The sequence below is a fragment of the Trachemys scripta genome, chromosome 20 (genome assembly GCF_013100865.1).
Source record: "Trachemys scripta elegans isolate TJP31775 chromosome 20, CAS_Tse_1.0, whole genome shotgun sequence".
Taxonomy (NCBI): domain Eukaryota; kingdom Metazoa; phylum Chordata; order Testudines; family Emydidae; genus Trachemys; species Trachemys scripta.
Genome location: NC_048317.1, coordinates 17369815 through 17389156, shown reverse-complemented (window position 1 = coordinate 17389156; position 19342 = coordinate 17369815). Strand labels below are relative to the sequence as shown.

General features: G+C 43.1%; 1 protein-coding gene across 4 annotated transcripts in view; it reads right to left on the bottom strand.

Moving 5' to 3' along the window:
• SCMH1 (Scm polycomb group protein homolog 1) overlaps positions 1–19295 on the bottom strand; it is a 103323-nt gene extending 84028 nt beyond the window's left edge. For 2 of the 4 annotated variants that reach the window (XM_034753869.1, XM_034753873.1), the window contains exon 1: positions 17310–17455. The gene's annotated coding sequence lies outside the window, so the exon portion shown is untranslated. Of the gene's footprint in view, positions 1–17309; positions 17457–19177 lie in introns of those variants that run through there. The other 2 variants (XM_034753870.1, XM_034753872.1) reach the window with 2 other exon arrangements.
• Positions 19296–19342: the final 47 nt, after the last annotated feature.

The window sequence follows — 19342 nt, the reverse complement described above, 5'->3', positions numbered from 1 at the left end:
GCGGGCCAGGCCAGTTTATTTACCTGCTGATGCGACAGGTTCGACCGATCGAGGCCCCCACTCGCTGCGGTTCGCCGTCCCGGGACAATGGGGGCGTCGGGAAGCGGCGCGGGCCAAGGGATGTGCTGGCCGCGGCTTCCCACTGCCCCCATTGGCCCAGGACGGCGAACCACGGCCAGTGGGGGCCACGATCGGCCGAACCTGCCGCGTCAGCAGGTAAATAAACTGGCCCGGCCCACCAGGGTGCTTACCCTGGCGAGCCGCGTGCCGAACGTTGCCGACCCCTGATCTAGTCCATCCCCTACACTGAGGCAGGACAACTATATCTAAACCATCCATGACAGGTGTTTGTCTAATCAGTTCTTGAAAACTTCCAATGACGGGGATTCCACAACCTCCTTTAGAAGCCTATTCCAGAACTTAAATATCCTTATAGTTAGAAAGGTTTTCCTAAAATCAAACCTAAATCTCCCTTGCTGCAGACTAAGACAATTACTTCTTGTCCTACCTTCAATGGACATGGAGAACAATTGATCACCGTCCCCTTTATAACGGTCTGTCATAGCGTAGTCACCGAGTCCTATCAGCCCTTAACCACTAACCACAACCCCTCCTTCCCCACCACCCTGTTTTATTGTATTTTATATTTACAATGAGTCACCAGTTTCTCCATTTGCTTCTGAGGAAGGGTGCTGTAGCAACAGCAGCCAGGACTGCCTACTTCTGCTTTCCTTCAAGCGCCCAACTCTTCCTCTGACACTCCCTTTCTGTCTGCGTATATAGGACTAGCTGCTGGGGATACTTCCACCCAATTAGCCCCTGAGATGTACCCCCACTCAGTTATTGGCCTCATCTGCCCACTGCCTTTCAATCAGAGCTCAATCAGTGCAAACAGGTAGGGATTTGAATGATTGGGGTGCTGAGTGAACTCCAGAGCCAGCAAACCCTGTTATACAACCCCTAACGTATTTGAAGGCTGTTATCGGGTCCCCCCTCAGCTTTCTTTCTTCAAGATTAAACACGCCCAGGTTTTTTCACCTTTTCTCACAGGTCAAGTTTTCTAAACCTTTTAACAGTTTTGTTGCTCTCTTCTGGACTCTCTCCAATTTATCTACAGGATGGCACCCAGAATTTGACACAGTACTCCAGCTGAGGCCTCACCAGTGCCAAGCAGGGCAGGACAATTACATCCCATATCTTACATAAAATATTCCTGTAATATACTCAGAATATTAGACTTTTTCATATTGTTGACTCATATTCAATTTGCAATCCACTATAATTCCCAGATCCTTTTCCACAGTATTACTACTAGCCAGTTATTCCCCATTTTGTAATTGTGCACTTGATTTTTCCTTTCTAAAGTACAATACTCTGCATTTGTCTTTATTGAATTTTACCTGGTTGATTACGTTGGTAAATTGGAGAATTGGTCTATAATTCTGAATTCTAATCCTATCCTCCAAAGTACTAGCAACCTCTCCCACTTTGGTGTCAGCCACACATTTTAAAAGCACGCTTGCCACTCTGTTACCCAAGTCACTAATTAAAATACTGAATAATACCGGACCCAGGACAGACCCCTGTAGGACCCCACTAAATACATCCTCCCACTTTGACAGCAAACCATTGATAACTACTCTTTGAGTACGAGTTTTCAACCAGCTTTGCATCTACCTTATAGAAATTTCACTAGAGCACATATCCCTAGTTTGGAACTCTGTCAAAAGCCTTACTAAATGCAAGATACATCACATCTAACGTCCCCCTCTCCACTAGCCCAGTAACCCTATCAAAGGAGGAAATTCAGTTAGTTTGGCATGATTTGTTCTTGGCTACTCCTTATCACCCTATTATCCTCTAGATGCTTACAACTTGATTGTTTAATAATCTGTTCCAGTATCTTTACAGATATCAAAGTTAGGCTGACTGGTCTATAATTTCCCGGGTCCTCTTTGTTTCCCTTTCTAAAGATAGATACTATGTTTTCCCTTTTCTAGTTCGCTAGGACTTCACCCATTCTCAATCGGGGGAGGTCCTGGACGATTGGGAAAAGGCAAATGTAGTGCCTATATTTAAAAAAAGGGAAGAAAGAGAACCCGGGGAACTACAGACCAGTCAGCCACACCAGCCCCCGGCAAAATCATGTAGCAGGTCCTCAAGGAATCCATTTTAAAGCACTTGGAGGAGAGGAAGGTGATCAGGAACAGTCAACACGGATTCACCAAGGGCAAGTCATGCCTGACCAACTTGATTGACTTCTACGATGAGATAACTGGCTCTGTGGATATGGGGAAAGCAGTGAATGTGATATATCTTGACTTTAGCAAAGCTTTTGATACAGTCTCCCATAGTATTCTTGCCACCAACTAAAAAGTATGGATTGGATGAATGGACAATAAGGTGGATAGAAAGCTGGCTAGATTGTTGGGCTAGTGATCATCCTTAGAGTGAAGCATCCTTAGAGGTTTTTAAGGCCTGGCTTGACAAAGCTTTGGCTGGGATGATTTAGTTGGTGTTGGTCCTGCTTTGAGCAGGAGGTTGGACTAGATGACCTCCTGAGGTCTCTTCCAACCCTAATATTCTATGATTCTCCATGAGTTCTTGAAGATAATCACTAACGGTTCTGCGATTGCTTCAGCAAGCTCAAGTACCCTAGGTGAATTTCATCAGGACTTCTTGACTTGAAAAATACAGCTAACTCATCTAAACACTCCTCAACCTGCTCTTTCACTATTCTGGATTCTGTTCCTTCCCCCTTACTGTTAATATTACATTTGTTAAGCATCTGTTCACAATTAACCTTTTTAGTGAAGACTGAAGCAAAACAGACATTAAACACCTCGGCCTTACTGGTGTCATCCATTCCTAGCTCTCCTTCCACACTAAGCAGAGGACCTACACTTCCCTTCATCTTTATGTTGATCCTTAGGTATTTACAGAATACCTTCTGACTGGCTTTTATGTCCCTTGCTAGGTGTAACTCATTTTGTGCCTTAGCCTTTCTGATTTTGTCCCTGCATTCTCGTGCTATTCTTTTGAACTCAAACCTTAGCAATGTGTCCATGTTTCCACTTTTTGTAGGATGCCTTTTGATTTTCAGATCATTAAAGAGCTCCTGGTGCAGCCTATGTTAGCTTCCTATCTTTCCTTTGTGGCCGTATGATTTTCTGTTGTGGCTTTAATATTGTTTCTTTGAGAAACTAGCAGCTCTCCTGAACTCATTTTTCCCTTAGATAATTTTTCCATGGGACCTTACACTGCAGATTTCTGAGTTTGTTAAAGTCTGCCTTTTTGAAGTCCATTGTCCTTATTATGCTGCTGAGTCCTTCTTTTCCTTAGAATCATGAAATCTGTCATTTCATGATCCCTTTCAATCAAGTTGCCTTCCACATTCAGATTCACAACCAATTCTATTAGTCATAATCAAGTCGAAAATGGCTGCCTTCTGGTTACTTCCTCTACTTTCTGAAACAAGAAGTTGTCCCAAACACATTCCAAGAAGTTACTGTATATTTTCTCTTTTTCTGTATTACTTTTTCAACAGATGCCTGGGTAGTTAAAGTCCCCCATTGTTATCAGATCATGTGTTTTGGCTATTTCTGTTGTTTGTTCCAGAAATGCCTCCTTCAGCTCCTCCTCCAGATTTGGTGAATGAATTGTAGTGGAGAAAGGTAAAGGAGGCGAGGAGGAATAGCAAAGAGAAAAATGGTGTACATATGCATGCCTGCACATGCACAACATGGTATAAGGGAAGATATTTGAAGAACAAATAACAAAAGCTGTGTGCCAGTAACTGATGGAAGAATTTGGCTCTAAAATAGATGAGGAAATCTTCAAGAACTTCAGAAGCAGTGTGCCCTGGGGAGTGTGTGTCAGCTGGACCACCAACATATAAAGGAGGCAATCAAAGAGGACAAGGAGACCATACAGAAGCTAAATTATAGCTTTACACCAGTGTTCACCATAGGATAAGAGGGAAGTAGCTTCCTTGGGGTTACTCTGCACTGTCAGTGACAGAGGTATCAAAAGAGAGGTGATGGCACAGTTAGACAAATTAAATTCCAGTAGATCTCCACAGCCAGATGATTTACACTGGAATTTAGAAAGAACTAAAGACCAAATTAGCTGAGCTAATAATAAAAATAAATAATATAGCATTAAAAACAGCTACTATGTAGGAAGACTAGAGGGTGGCCAATGTTGTATGTGTGTTTTTGCAAAGGTGCTGCTGAGGATGATCCTAGGAATCAGTGGCCAGCGAATCTTAACTATTTTGTCTGATACTGAAGTAAGAATTAAAAAACACTTGTAACCAGTATCCTGGGATGCTTTGGCTCCAGAATCCACCACTGCACTCCAGAATCAAAGCTTTCGTTTTTTTTTTAAAAGAGTAAGTTTCCAGCCCGTATTATCATCAAGTTAAATTAGAAAGCATGAACCAAATGTATACTGATATAGTGCTATCTTCCTGAAAAAATAGGTCAGAGGTGCAAATTCATCTCAATAGGACATTAACTCTGAAACCTAAAGAGTTTAACTATTTAACTGAACATCGTTTTAGCAGAAACATACATTTAATGTACTTATCCCACAATCCCCTAGATGCCAAAAGCCCCAATACGCCTCTATAGAACTGCTGTAACTTCCAGCTCCCCCGGACAACTTCTACAAGACAGTTATGCCTTGTCAGTACACACACAAAGCTCGGTGGCATATCAAAAACTGAAAATATGGAGACAAAATAAAAAACTGAATTTAATCTCAAATTGAATAACAGAGGCCAATGTGCTGCTTGCTTTATGCATTTTCATATTTTATGCGTTAACACGTCCATATTTTAATTTAAATGAAGCTGCCACAGAATTCTCAATCTACTACACCAAAGTGCCAAAGAGTTCAGGTATCCTGACATACACCTTTGATGTGGAGAACAAAACAGAAACAAACCAATACATCTTTTGTAAATGTAAACCATGTCATACAAGGAAAGAATAAAGAGACCAGAATTGTTTCGAGAAAAATCAGAGGAGAGATATTAGATAACGAACAGTGTGGAGAAGGTCACTCAAGGACTCCCATTTGCCCCTCCCAGAGTACGATAGATACTTCTACAGCATTAAAAACATGACACGTCTAAAACAGATAGAAGGGAATAAATTTTGCTGCTGCTGGACACTATCAATCCAATGCAGCAGTACCATTCAAAAAAGGATTAGACATCCCGATAAAAAACATCATCTATAATTACACAGACCATCAATCCCATGCTCCAAGGTAAAAGCTGAATGGTAGCTGGGGTGACCAAGAAAACCCTTCTCTATGGTCTAGTACTGCATAAGTAGCTGCATTTTGTGAGGCAAAGGAAGGAGGGCAGGAGTATGTCTTCCAGCTGAAGCTTCTTGCATTGACCACTGTCTGAGGCAGGATACCAGATTCTAGCAGCCATTGGTCAGTTCACACACGACAGTTCTGGTCTCCAGAATTCTAAACAGAAATTTTAAACCCTCCTCAGAAAGCCAGAACTTTTTTTAAAAGTGTAGCATTTAGGAGGAGAAAAACCTTCAAGCCATAGAATTAACTGAGACACATTGTAAACTCAATCTTTTTAAAACCCTGTAAAAGCTCTGCTCTAAAGGGAGTCCTGGATCTGCTGCTTGGAGGTAGAGAATTTTAAGAGCCCCTCATGAGGGATGGTTCTAAGCCAGCAGTGGGCAAACTTTTTGGCCCGAGGGCCACATTTGGGTATGGAAATCGTATGGCATGCCATAAATGCTCACAAAATTGGGGGTTGGGGTGCGGGAGGGCTCCGACTGGGGGTGTCGGCTCTTGGGTGGGGCTGCAGATGAGGAGTTAGGGGTGCAGGACAGTGATCCGGGCTGGGACCGAGGCGTTTGAGGACAGGAGGGGGATCAGGGCTGGGGCAGGGGGTTGGGGCATGGGAGGGGGGCAGGGGGACAGGCACCAAGCAGCTCCCAGAAGCAACAGCATGTCCCCCGTCTGGCTCCTATGCGGAGGCGCAGCCAGGCAGCTCTGCGTGCTGCCCCATGTGCAGGCGCCACCTGGCCAATGGGAGCTGCGGGGATGGCGCTCAGGGTGGGGGCAGAGGAGCTGGAGGGGGGACATGCCGCTGCTTCCGGGAGCCGTGCGGAGTGGGGCAAACCCCCGACCCTGCTCACCGGCAGGAGATCGAGGGCTGGATGTGGCTCCCGGACCATAGTTTGCCCATCCCTGTTCTAAGCCCTGCTCCAGAGCAAAGCTCTGCCTCCAGTTGCCCTGGAGATGGGGAACACCCCACTGTGAAAACTGTCTGACATGAAGGGGATTCAGTAATCAAATCATACAAAACGAATTCCACTGTTACCGTAGATAGGGTTACAGAGGCTGCAGCTCTTTCAATTACTCTGGGGAGTTTTTTTCATCATTGGTTCTGCTGCTTAAATGATTTCCAGCACTTTGCACTGCCCTATCATTTCTCCTCCCTGGGGTTACAGGTGCCCAAGTGCCAGATCCAGATATGAAAGGAAGGTCACAAAGACTCTGCCTTGCCACAAATCTGTTCAGCAGCTCTTGAAAAAGCAGCAGGTTCCTGTTTCACAGTGCTTTACAGAGGCACCGCTGTCAGTAACCTTAGGCCCAAATCATTATTAGCTGCAGTGGGGCCCTGCCAGCATAGCTGCACTCCACAGAGGCCAATCCACCGATCTTCCCGTCCCAGGGGGCAGTCTTTCTTACAATCGAGATATCGAAAATACCTAGATGGCCTCCATTACAGCAGCATCCGAGCACCTCACAATCTTTAATGTATTTATTCCCACAGCACACCCAGGAGGCACTGAAGTATTATTTTACAGATTGAGAATTAAGCATGGAGAGACAAAGTGACTTGTGTGAGGTCACCCAGGAACGAGGGGGCAAAGTAGAGAACTGAACCCATGTTTCCCGAGTCCCAGGCCCTATGTCTGGATATCTGGGTTTTAATTCAGTTTTATTTATTGAAGTTTGTTTGACGCTGGTGGGACTAACAGCCTTGAAGAATGAAGATCTGTGTCCACAGAACAGGAATAGCTTGAGCAGCAGCAGTGAAACTGTGCCCCATGCCAGCATGCCAATGAGTTCCATACCTAACCTGGAAGGATCGTGTCTCTAAGAAGCAGGGGAATTCACTCATACCCCAAGCATTCAGATGAGACTGAACAAAGAGGCCAGATTGGTGCCAGTCATGATTGTAAAGTTACTATCATGTATCTGTTTTAATTTGCACCGAGCCATATACCAAACCTTAAACATAAAATCAAAACAACCTGCAATTTGCCCTGGAATTGCTATGTGGTTCACTGGAGTCCTTTAACTAGGATTCTGCCTTTGCGTGTTAGGAAGGCACAATCATGCAATAGTATCTAGAAGGCAGTTTCAGCACTACATATTAGAAGACTGATTTAAAACAGAAGCATGAGACAAACATTTGGGCTCCATAATATCATCAAGGTGGAATGCCAAGGTGCGACTGTCCTCCCTACACAGGAGGTAACTCAACACCCCCCTGTGCAAAGGTACAAATAGAAAAGTAGGACCGAGACCCAAGGCTCTACTCAACACACATGCTCAGGGAATTTGGTTTCATTTAATTAACCCTGCACCTATGCTTTGCAGGGCCCTGTCTTATTTAGACTGTAAAGTTCATGGCAGGGAACATACAGGAGTGTGTAATGTGGCATATAAATTAGCGGTGCTATATAAATGATTCAGAATACCACTAAATTATTTCCACTTAATCAAAAGAGTCCCAACAAAACTCCAGGAATTTACACATTCTCCCTAGAGATATATATAGAAGCTTTCCTTGGCTAAACAACCCTTCCGACTCACCACAAATAAAATTCTCCAACTCAGTCTTCTTCCTTATTCAAATCACTGTTTCAGAGAAAGCCTAGGGAAAGTGAGCCCTACCACATGCCCCAGGAGTCAAGAAATCCAGGCTCTGCCATGCCAAGCAGGTATATAAGCTTCAGAGGCAAGGATTCACCTCTGAAAAGGAGAGATTACTCTTCTTGGGCAGTAACTGGAGTTCTTCGAGATGTGTTGCCTTATGTATCCGTGCATTCTGAAAATATCATGGACAGACCATGTAACCAAAAAAACAGCATTGGAAATTATTGGAACCCAGCAAAAGCTAGTCAGAGAACTTATGAAAACAAAGTTTCAATTTGCAGGGCACATTTTAAGAGGTTCAGCAGGTGATGAATGTTTATGGGCACTGGAAATGAAAACAGATGGCAGAAGAACACGAGGCAAAAAAAGAAGTTGGATGGATGATGTGGTATCCTGGGAAGATTGAAAAGGACTAGTCATCCACAAAGAGTCTAGCAGAGGATCGTAACGAATGGGCTACCATGGTTGCAAACCTCTGGTAATGAAGACACTACATAAGACAATGGGGAATGAGATTGTCTGGAGCACACGCGGAGGCTGAATGAGCACTGCTACCAAAAATCTCCACATGCATACCTGAAATGGAGTACCCTCAGGGACACTACTCAAAGAATACCCTTGTACCAGATCTCTTTTCTGAACCTGGGAGATGTTAGTGCAAATGCTGACGATGATTGTAGCTGCTAGGGTATCACATGGGGAGAGTAGGAAGCCATTCAAGGTAGCCAACACCAGCCTGCCCCTGATTGCATGTAGCAGAGCCAAATGGATGACACACCTGCTATTGCTGAAACCAAAGAGGAGAGCCTCAGCTGCTGTTTCAAGGGGAGAAGAGATGCAGAAGTCCAACTCCTGACAAAGTGAGAGGGAGACAGTGGAACAGCCCACCCAGCAAGCCTAGAGCAGAAGCCATGCCACACTTCAACTTTCATACACTAGACCTTGCCTAGTCTATTGTCTCACCAGCAGGAGCAGCAAGGACAACAGTCTGATCACACCAGAACAGAGCCCCTGCCAATGAGAGTGGAGCCCAGCCAAGCCAGCTGGGAGAAGGAAGGGAACTTGGAGGACCCCAGACAGACCCCAGAGAGTGGGGGAGCAAAACCAGTGAGTGTATGTGTGTACACAAACACGTACACACACACTTATTTTATTTTCTCAGTCACACAGATCTGTATTAATACATCTGTGCCTCTTGGGAGAAGAAACAGGGAGCTGCAGCAGCACCAGTCCAGGGGAGTCCAAATGAGCTCAGAGAAGATTTCTATTATCAATTGCTATTTGCATTTCATATTGCATAGAATTAACTTTGGTTTGTCTTGTTACTTAGGAAGCTGGGATCCCAGAATTCAACATCTTGAGTCTATTGAAACAGGCAAAATATCCTCTGGAATCTGTTGAGTTTGACTGTGAAGAGAAGTCCAGCAACATGCAAACAATACTTGTGAAGATTCCAACAAAGAAAACAAGTGTCCCTGTGTGCCACTTAATTACTCTATCCCAATAGCACACACCATATCTAGCAGAAAAGCGCTGAATGGCAATTCTTAGCCAGTCCCTGTGAGAAAACCCAAACTGATTATCCAGAGCTAATTGCAAGGAACAAGGAGTTGGGTTGTTCTGTGTGCCTGAAAGGACAAGAGTTTGGAAACTGACCAAAATAAAAATAAACCACACATGGTACTCAATTCTCTATGAAGTGTGGTTCTATGTAGTCTTACTTTGACTACTGTAGGTGCAGTAGATGTCAATTAAAAAAAATCATGACCACAAGCAATCAAAATCCCATCCTGTAGCTGAGAAAGAACATGCAGAGTATGACTAACAAGGAAAAAATACACTGTTACAGAGCACAGTGCTTGACTTAAAACTACCTGCCAGATATTCTGTACAGCTTATAAAACCACAAAATATAAGAGGGCATTTACTGATATTTCAGCTGACACAAATATGCAGTAACTGAACAGGTTCAATACAAGAGGAGTTCTTTAGTCTGAGGCAGCATGTACCGGTTCACTGAATGTTTACCACAATAAATGAAAATTAAAGCTGTCTCAACAATGCAGAAGAGTGCAAAGCTCAGTGTGATGATAGATAAATCAAGATCATCAAGCAACCACTTGGCCCTCCTGTGAGACTGAGAACAATAGTGAGGTTACCCAGTTTTAGAACCACTTTCTTTCTGGTGCTGAATGCAAGGACATCATCAGATTCTTTGGGACAGTCTGAGGCACAGTAATTCACTGAAGCCTTCCTGAAGCAGAGCAACTATTTCGTTTGCATCTGTTGAAGAAACTGCCATGCTGGGGGGAAATGTGTGAAGTAGTTTTGACTTCACTGCAATCTGGTCATCTGGCATTGCTGCCGTCACAGACCAGAAACATGACATGACAAGACAGGGGGGTCAGTCACCTCCAGAGAGTCTTCAGCAAGTTTGATGTCCTTTGTAACTCCTAAGAATCAAGGACTCAACAAGAGTTGTGAGTGTGAAGAGATTGCTGATCACAGCTGGTCGGTACTGACAAGCTGTCATCGATATCCACTGGATGACATCAAATCAGATATCTATAAAAGCCACCACTAATGCCTATCCTCCACTACACTAACATTTCAGTGAGGACTTCATGGACAACAGAGATGCAGAACACTGTGCCAAGTGCAGTGGTCTTAAAATCATTCTGACCTCCAGTGATTTGGTGCACAACTTAGGAATCATGAGAGACATTGCTTCTGAACTGGTATTCAGATAGATGCAAATTAAAAAGAGTAACATCTAGCGGAAGCTGACATATTGCTGCCAGCACAGATTCCAGTGTTTGCCTCAGTGGCTGACACCTCAGGACTGTATGTGGAGCATACAGGACAGGCTATGTCACTTTGAAATACCAAACTGTACCACTGAACGTGCTTGAATTCATGCTGGACAGTTATGCAGGAGTCTAGCTAACACCACAGAAAGTAGGTCAATGAGTATAAGGGCCTCCAATGCTTGGACATCTGTCTGAAGTGTATGCAGAATAGTCACTTGTCGAAGCTACCACAGATACCAAGAGTTATGGCCTTATAACATGGATATACTCTATGTGGACAGCAAAGAAAAAAGTTTTTGCAGGAAATATAGCATATGCAAAATGGAAGAAGAATGATTGTTCAGGGCCTACAAAGACTGAAAACTACTATAGCAATGATTTCCACTGCCAAAGCTAACTACAAGAGAGAATTCACTACCATGAACATGTACAATTGTGGCTCCAGCTTCTCACAAGACAGTCTACAATGATGCTAATGAAGCTGGATAGACCAACACTCTGAAAATCTAATCTAGGAAAATACATCAGAAATATGTCCATTTTGGTGGAAGGCACTCCGTAGATGCTACTGCACAGAAAACACAATGAAGAAGTAGTATAGTCATATTATGAATGCCTATGTGTACTACTGAGAGCCTCAATACTTCCACAACAATAATACATCTGAGATGAAATCCTAGCTACATTGAAGTCAATGGCAAAACTCTCACTGATTTCAACAGGACCAGGATTTCATTTTGGTTTTGCAAGGAAGGAATTCATTATCATAGAGTTTCCTCCAACTATAGAATGGATCTCAAGCTATTTCAGTTTTATATATCTCATTTCAATGTGGCATAAAAATTATCAACCAGTTACCTGAAAAACATACAGATGTTATGATATTCCCTTAGAGAGGTTACAACTGCCTCCTTTATCCATAGATGGCAATTAGCTGTAAATCATAAGGTTCCACAGAAAGTATATCTTCATTTAAAATGTTTATTATTGTCTCATGAGGGCGAACATTATTACTGTTGTTTCCTCGCCAGCAATGGCTTTATCAGTAGTATCACTAGATCATGTTTCGAAGTAACATCCAGGTGTAATTTTTAATGACATCCTGTTGGTTTAATGAAGGACATTACTTCCTGAAAACTTTATAAAAACCATATGCATTTTAACTATGAAAATATCAAGTAACTCAGCAATTCACACTATACACCATTAATAAAATATGTTTCACCTTTACCCGCCACTATCACTGATGATGTCAGCAGAATTCTAAGACTGTTAATTATTGTGATTAGCACATTGAGGTCCTGGGTCCATGACTGAGACTCCTCCATGCTACTGCAATGCAAACAATAAATAACAAAATAATACTGTGCAAGAACCAGAAGCAGACATTAGAAACACTGTTTGTAAGGGAAGTGGCAGGGGTAAGTCAAAGCCCACACAGCTTTGATATTTTAGGATTTTTTCCCCTCTCTAGTTTCTTGGCAATATAGTGGGTAGAATTTAAAATCTATATAAATACATAGGATCCAAAGGACTTTCTTCATCAGATTATTCATAATTTAAATTAAGTGCAAGTTTGAGGCTGAAAACTTTGTAGTCTCCTGTTAGTTGAACAGTAACTGTGGAGATGTTTTTCACGTGTTCTTGTAATTTGCAGGAACAGGACAAACAGCGCCCAGGGTCAGTGTATAAATAAGAGTGGCCAATGGGTAGCAGGAACACTTACATTTTGTAAAATATAATTTTTTTAGAAAGGAGATGCTGTGTAAGCACCTCATTCCAACTCCATCATCTTCCCTTTCTGGTCACTATCCCATTGACTGGATACACACCCCTCATGTAATATGGAAACGTGCAACATTTCTCATGCAGAGTCATATAGCTCTGTGGTAACAGAAGCAAGAAAATCCATGTTACGTAAAAAGATAGGACCAAGATTGATCAAAAAGATGCCCCCCAGGAAGAGACATACAAATCTCTCACTCTCTGCAGTGGTGGGTGTTGCTACAGAAGATGAGTTGCCAAGAACAAAATCCACCATGTCTCCCAGGAAGACATTATGGGAGAGGAAATGCCCACTCATAATGTCTAGCCCAATCCACGTGCTGTAAACCTTGAGATACACGCTAATCTCCAAGCATTTAAAACGGGGGCCTGGCCTGTTCTACAGAGTTAAAGGCAACTACTATGCAGCAGCATGGCAGGAGGTGGGCTGTGACGGGGAAGAGTATGTTTCTGGCCAATGCAAGGCAGTGCCAGAGCTGGACACTTGCCTAGAGTGAGTCCTACTGGTCCACATTCCCCTGCAGAGAACATACCTCTTCCCAGCCAGCCCTAATACAGGGCTCCACCTCCCTCTATTTGCTGGCTCTTGGCTTGGGAACAGCAGGGATACTGGGAGGGCAGGGCAGAGCCCAGAGAGGACGTGCTAGCACCCTGTCAGGAGACAGCGGATAAGGAGCATAAGGCTCTCTGCCAGCAGGGAAGGCGAATCACTGGGTGTCCTACTATTTGGAATGCAAGGGGCTGGGGGCCGAGAAGGTGATGACTTAGTTGGAGCTGGGAAGGAGAGATGGTGCTGAAAAAGGAAATATGGCAGGGCTGCCGTCCAAGGGGAGGTAGTTGAAAACAAAGACCGAAGCAGAGTTCTCAGCTCCCATCTCCCAACACTCTATGGATGAGGACACTCATTCTAAGGGTTAATCAGCCACTGGCCATATACTCTTCATGGTTTAATTAATCCCATAGTTGAACTACATGAAGGCAAGAGAGACATGACTGATATGTTGTTATGGGTTCTAAGCAAACATGGTTTTGGGTCAGGACTTGCAACGCCTAGTTTTCAATGTGGACTGCAGCATACAAGACACCAAAACTGAAAGAAACACCAGATGTTTCCTTTAACACACACAAACAGCTAGTATGCACAGCTGTAATCCTTGCTGCAAAGTAACTACTCTTCCTAGCGTCCTTCCCAGCACCACAGACATCAATAACACATTAGGGGGAAGCCAGACGGATTCCACTGAGATTGCATTGCACTGTATCTGCCCCCAGCATGCTCACCAAACAGCAGTAAATGTGGCTCCAGCAATGCATGAATTGGAACAGCTCCCTTGATAATATATCGACCTGAAGGAGCCCCACACAGTCTTTGGCACATTGTCAGGAGAACCGAGAGTGGAGAGGAACTGTGTATTTCTGAATGGGAGGATAGCTGAGTTTTACATACTTGCAGTGACACTAACAGCTCCATTCCTGTAGCATAGCAAAGCTCAAAAAACAACCCCCCAGGAGATTTCTGGACTCCTCATGCTATGTCATACAGGCATGCACAAGAGCTAATTAAAGTAGGGCCAGAGGGACTGAGCAGGTCAGCTGTCGGACATTTGCAAAAAGTGCTTGTGAATTTAGATCATATTGATGCTATTTGATTAGTAGCATGAATAAAGTTTTGAGAGAGAGGTGTTAGGTCTAGTGGCACAAGCACAGACCTGGAAGTCAGGAACTCCAGAGTTTTACTCTCAACTCTGACAAACTCCTTCTCTGGCCTTGGCAAATCAACTGATCTCTGTGCCTCAGTTTCCTTATCACCAAAGGAAAGATAATACTGACCTGTTACCTACTGCACAGTGGAGTTGCAAGGATTACTTAAAACTTTTTAAGAGGAAAAATTCAGTAAAAGCGTGAAGTATCATTCTGCTCTTTTGGGCAAATGTATCACAGATCGACTGCCCTACAAACAGAGATTCTCTGTCTATCCACGTGAGACCAACTTCTCCACTAACCTGAAAAATGGGAGAGTTAAAGACTAACAGATTCAAAATTTGCCCTTCTCATCACAAAACATAACTGAATTTCAGCTGCGTTCCCTGAATACCCAGTGCAATGGGAAAAATAGACAAGAAAAAGAAGCGGACAAAGATGAAAATATGAAGGTTATGAGAAACTCAGACATATCAAATTCTCAATTATGATGGCACCGAAGTGCAAGTTCACATACCTAGCAATGGGTAGTATATTGCTTCAGATTTTGAAAATAAGAGTGGTTCATGTAACAAGCACAGGCCTCTGCATAAAAACACAACTCAGCACACAGGTATGTGAATTTCACAGCCTGACAAAACATATATTTGGTCTGCTTTGTAGGACAGCAGTCACACACATTCTAAAGGTGCATAAAACAAGGCCATCCAGAGCTACATTCCTCCTCTCCCCCACAGATGCTCAACTGGTTTGTTTACATGCACTTTTACTGTTTTCTTTCTTCATTGTTTCCCCGCCCCCAAATCTGATCAGTGCTCTTTCCACCCCTTTGTCTCAATCTTTTCTTGTGTTACTCTTACATAAAGTAAAAAGATAAAAGGTACAGCTCATTTCTCCCCCCTCCCAACCCAAAATATATTCCCTATAGTTCAAAGGTTGGTTCGTTGGTGAATACCAACACTTTGCCCTTCTACATCACCTTTCATCCAGGATGTCAAGGTATTTTATAAACATTGTTTCCAGACAGGTAAGTCAAAGTTAAGTATCATCCCCATTTTATACCTCAGGAATCCAAGACAGAGAGGGTGAAACAACTTGCCCAAGGATATAGAGCCAGCAATGGCTGACTCACTCTTTTGCTCTAATCTCTGGACATATCTTGGGGGCTTCGAAGGCTGAGGGGGGATATGATTGCTCTCTTTAAATATATCAGAGGGATAAATACAAGGGAGGGAGAGGAATTATTCCAGCTTAGTACTAATGTGGACACGAGAACGAATAGATATAAACTGGCCGTGGGGAAGTTTAGGCTTGAAATTAGACGAAGGTTTCTGACCGTCAGAGGGGTGAAATATTGGAACGGCCTTCCGAGGGAAACGGTGGGGGCAAGGGACCTGTCTGGTTTTAAGATTAAGTTAGACCAGTTTATGGAGGGAATGGTTTAATGGTAAAACATATTAGCTGAGGAATACCGAGCAATGGTAGGTAAATAGTATAATGGCTAACAAGGGTCAGGCTGGAGACTCTTGCCTACATGCTCGGGGTCTTACTGATTTGGGGTCGGGAAGGAATTTTCCTCCAGGGTAGATTGGCTGAGGCCCTGGAGGTTTTTCGCCTTCCTCCGCAGCATGGGGCAGGGATCACCAGCAGGAGGGTCTCTGCCAATTGAAGTCACTAAAACACAGGATTTGGGGACTTCATTAGCAGAGTCAAGGAAAGGGTAGGGACGGTTTTGTGACCTGCAGCATGCAGAAGATCAGACCAGATGATCATAATGGTCCCTTCTGACCTTAAAGTCTATGAGTCTATGAGAGGTTTCTTTTTCTTTTTTTAATAAAGTGAATTCAGTCTCATGTTTGCTGTTTTGAAAGAAGAATATAAAGTTATTATTAACAGATATGGACTTCTCTTGAAGTGAAAAGTTATGATTCATGGAGCTGTGATGTAAATACACCTCTGCCTCGTTATATCGCTGTCCTTGGGAGCCAAAAAATCTTACCGCATTATAGGTGAAACCGCGTTATATCGAACTTGCTTTGACCCGCCGGAGTGCGCTTTACTGCATTATATCCGAATTCGTGTTATATCGGGTCGCGTTATATAGGAGTAGAGGTGTACTGACCAAGAAGAATTTGAGGTCAATATCTGCCTCAAGGGAAAACAAATGTTGATGTAAAAAAAACAAAAAACAAATAAAAATATGTATTGTTATGTTACATACACTCTTACCTATTGTAATGGACTGACTTATTAGTATGTGCACCACACTCTCTACTGGATGGCTTCAGAACTACTCAAGTGTGTGTCAGAGACCTTATAATGCTACAGCTAATGGTAACTGTCCTTTAGCTCAAGTGGTAGAAATCTGTGCTTTCAGAGATGAGTTCTAGCCTTACTGTCTTTGTGAAATTCTATATGGCTTTGGTGACGATCATGAAATCCTTGGTGCGTTCATCATACTATGTTCCAAATGTCTTGAGCTAGAATATCTGGAAATCTTCATCATGGCCAGGATGGGAAAAGTGTGAAACAAACATTCAAATGGGAAAATGAAGCTGGAGGTCCAGAAAAAGCTATTGTCCTTTTTTGAGAGGTAACTTTCTGCAACCAGTTAGCAGGTACTTATTTATATATGGAATTTGATTGATAAACACTCTTCCTGACCAGTGTTACTGATTTCCAAAGAGATAAATAGAAACTGTCATTACATGGATTTTTTAGCCAATATGAGGCAGGATTTATCATATAAACAACAACAGTAAACAATACTATAGAGCTAAGACCAAAATAGCCAAGCTTCAGTACCCTAAAGGTAGGCTTTGATCTCCATATTTTAGGCACCTAAATAATTGACCTGACTTTCAGAAGTGCGGAACACCCACAACTTCCACTGAGGTCAAAGGAAGCTGAGGTACTCAGTAATTCCGAAAATAAGACTTAACCATTCAGACTTGAAAATATTGGCATAATTCTACACAGCAGTTTCAAAAAAATGTAAACTAAACCTCAATGACATGCAGCAGCAAATTTGACACTATGTTTATTTTTAAACATCTTGCTATTTATACAACAGTCTCAAACCTTTTCTTGCTCTGCTTCCAGTTCTGTCAGAGTGCATCATTCTGAGAGTTGTGGAAGGATCAGATGTTTTCCTACAGATACCTTTCAAAGGGTAAACAAAGAAAAGCCCCAAGGGATAGTAATTATGGGATTTATCTGCCCAGTCACTGGGATTACCCTTTATGTCACACCAGAAATGCCTCAGGAGTAAGGAACCACATTTTTCAGTGATAGATATTCCAGCACCATCCTCTACTTGATCATTTTTATATTGTGCTGCATTGAGCGAAGTACTTCAGCAACATCCCAAAGCATCCACGTAGAGAGAAGGAAGCAGAAAACTGCCTGGGAATTTCCTGTGATGTCCCCAGTTTAAAAAGAAGCAGTTAGAATGTTAGAATTTCCTGTGATGTCCCCAGGTTAAAAAAATCTACTGGTTAGAATGCTGTCTTTGGCAGGTCATTTCACCTCTCTCTGTCTTATTTTTCTCTTCCTGTGAACCAGAGATAATACTACTCACCCACTTTCCATGAGATTGTGAGGTATAATTAGTTTTCATGAAGCACTCAGAGCCTTGAATAAAAGTTGCCATATAAACACTAAGTATTATTACTGAATTAACTTATACATCCATCTATCTAAGCACTTATATGGCCCTCATCCTCACAGTGTCAGAGCACCTCCCAAAATTCATAAAAAGAATAATCAATAAGTCACAGGCAGCTAGTCCCCTCCAATCTTCCCCCTGAAATATATTTTACTAACAGCCCAAGCTTTTATTAGCAAGATCTGCAGGTAACTGTCTAAGTAAAACACAGCAAACTCTAGATTCTAAGTCAGCTTTTGATGCCCACAGCTGATCAAATAAGTATCAAAAACACCAGCAAATCTGAAGAATACAGAAATGACAACTATATCAAACCAATCATCAACTGCACTGCTTGCTGCATCCAAATTCCCTTCCCCGGCTGTGTGAATACAGTTCAACTTATTTCTTTATGAGTCTTGCTTTGGACTTGAACCTGGTCCCAGAAAGGAAAGCCTGAAGTTTTATCCACAAGGCCATCCTGCCTCGCCTAGGTTTAAAAAAAAATAACACTCCGTTCTGACTGGTCAGATATTTGGGAGTTTAGCAAAAGCAAACGCCTTCTGAAATTTAACCCTATCAGTGCTATAATACAGAAGCACACATTGTGGCAAAGACAAAATGACAATCAAGCAACAGGTGGCAGCTGTTATACAATACTTTAGGCTTCCTCCAGCATCAGAAATTGAGCAAAAGACAGTACTAAATTACCTTGTAGAACTGTGCAATACACAGAATGTATGTACACAACGTGCACATACACACAACAAATATGAAACTTTTTTTTTTTTTAACGGAGGGAGTATTAAAGTACAGAAAGAGGCCCCACTCCTGCAAGTTTCTCCATGCCTGAACAGAGCGTCCACGAAGGCAGTAGGGATTGCCAATAGGAGTATCCTGCAGGACTGGGCCAGTCTGGGAAAGATAGCATGAGTTCTCAGCTTGACCTTCTCTCTTCCCTTGGAAAAGAAAAGAAAAGAAATACTCCCACCCTCCTTAAAAGCTTTGCATTTAATTATGGCTGAGAACTAGCTAGCTTCCATGCCATGAAAAATGATGCATGCATGTCCTGCTCTTTTCTCTTCCCAGAGTTCAGAGAATAGGGCAGGCTACTGTCAGGACTGTAACAAACCAAGCACAAGCAAGCTCTAGGAAGTGCTGGGGTATGAGCCACAGGGCTGGCGGGTAAAGGAGTTGGAGGTCAAGACAATACTGATGTATCTAGCAATGCTCTGCAACCCCCAAACACCCTTTTTGGAAGAACTCTAGGATTTCCCAGGCCAGCTTCACCAGAGCCCGGCACCTGGGCCAGGTGAGGGGGGAGGATGAGCGGATCCCCCCAGGCCTGGGCTGGGGCGCCCTTTGCACCCCCTCTTGGGTTTCTTTCTTCGGGGAGGTTCCTCCAGACAGGGCCCGTGCTCGGGGCCAGGATGGGGGCCCCAGGCAGACCCCATCCCACGGGCTGGGC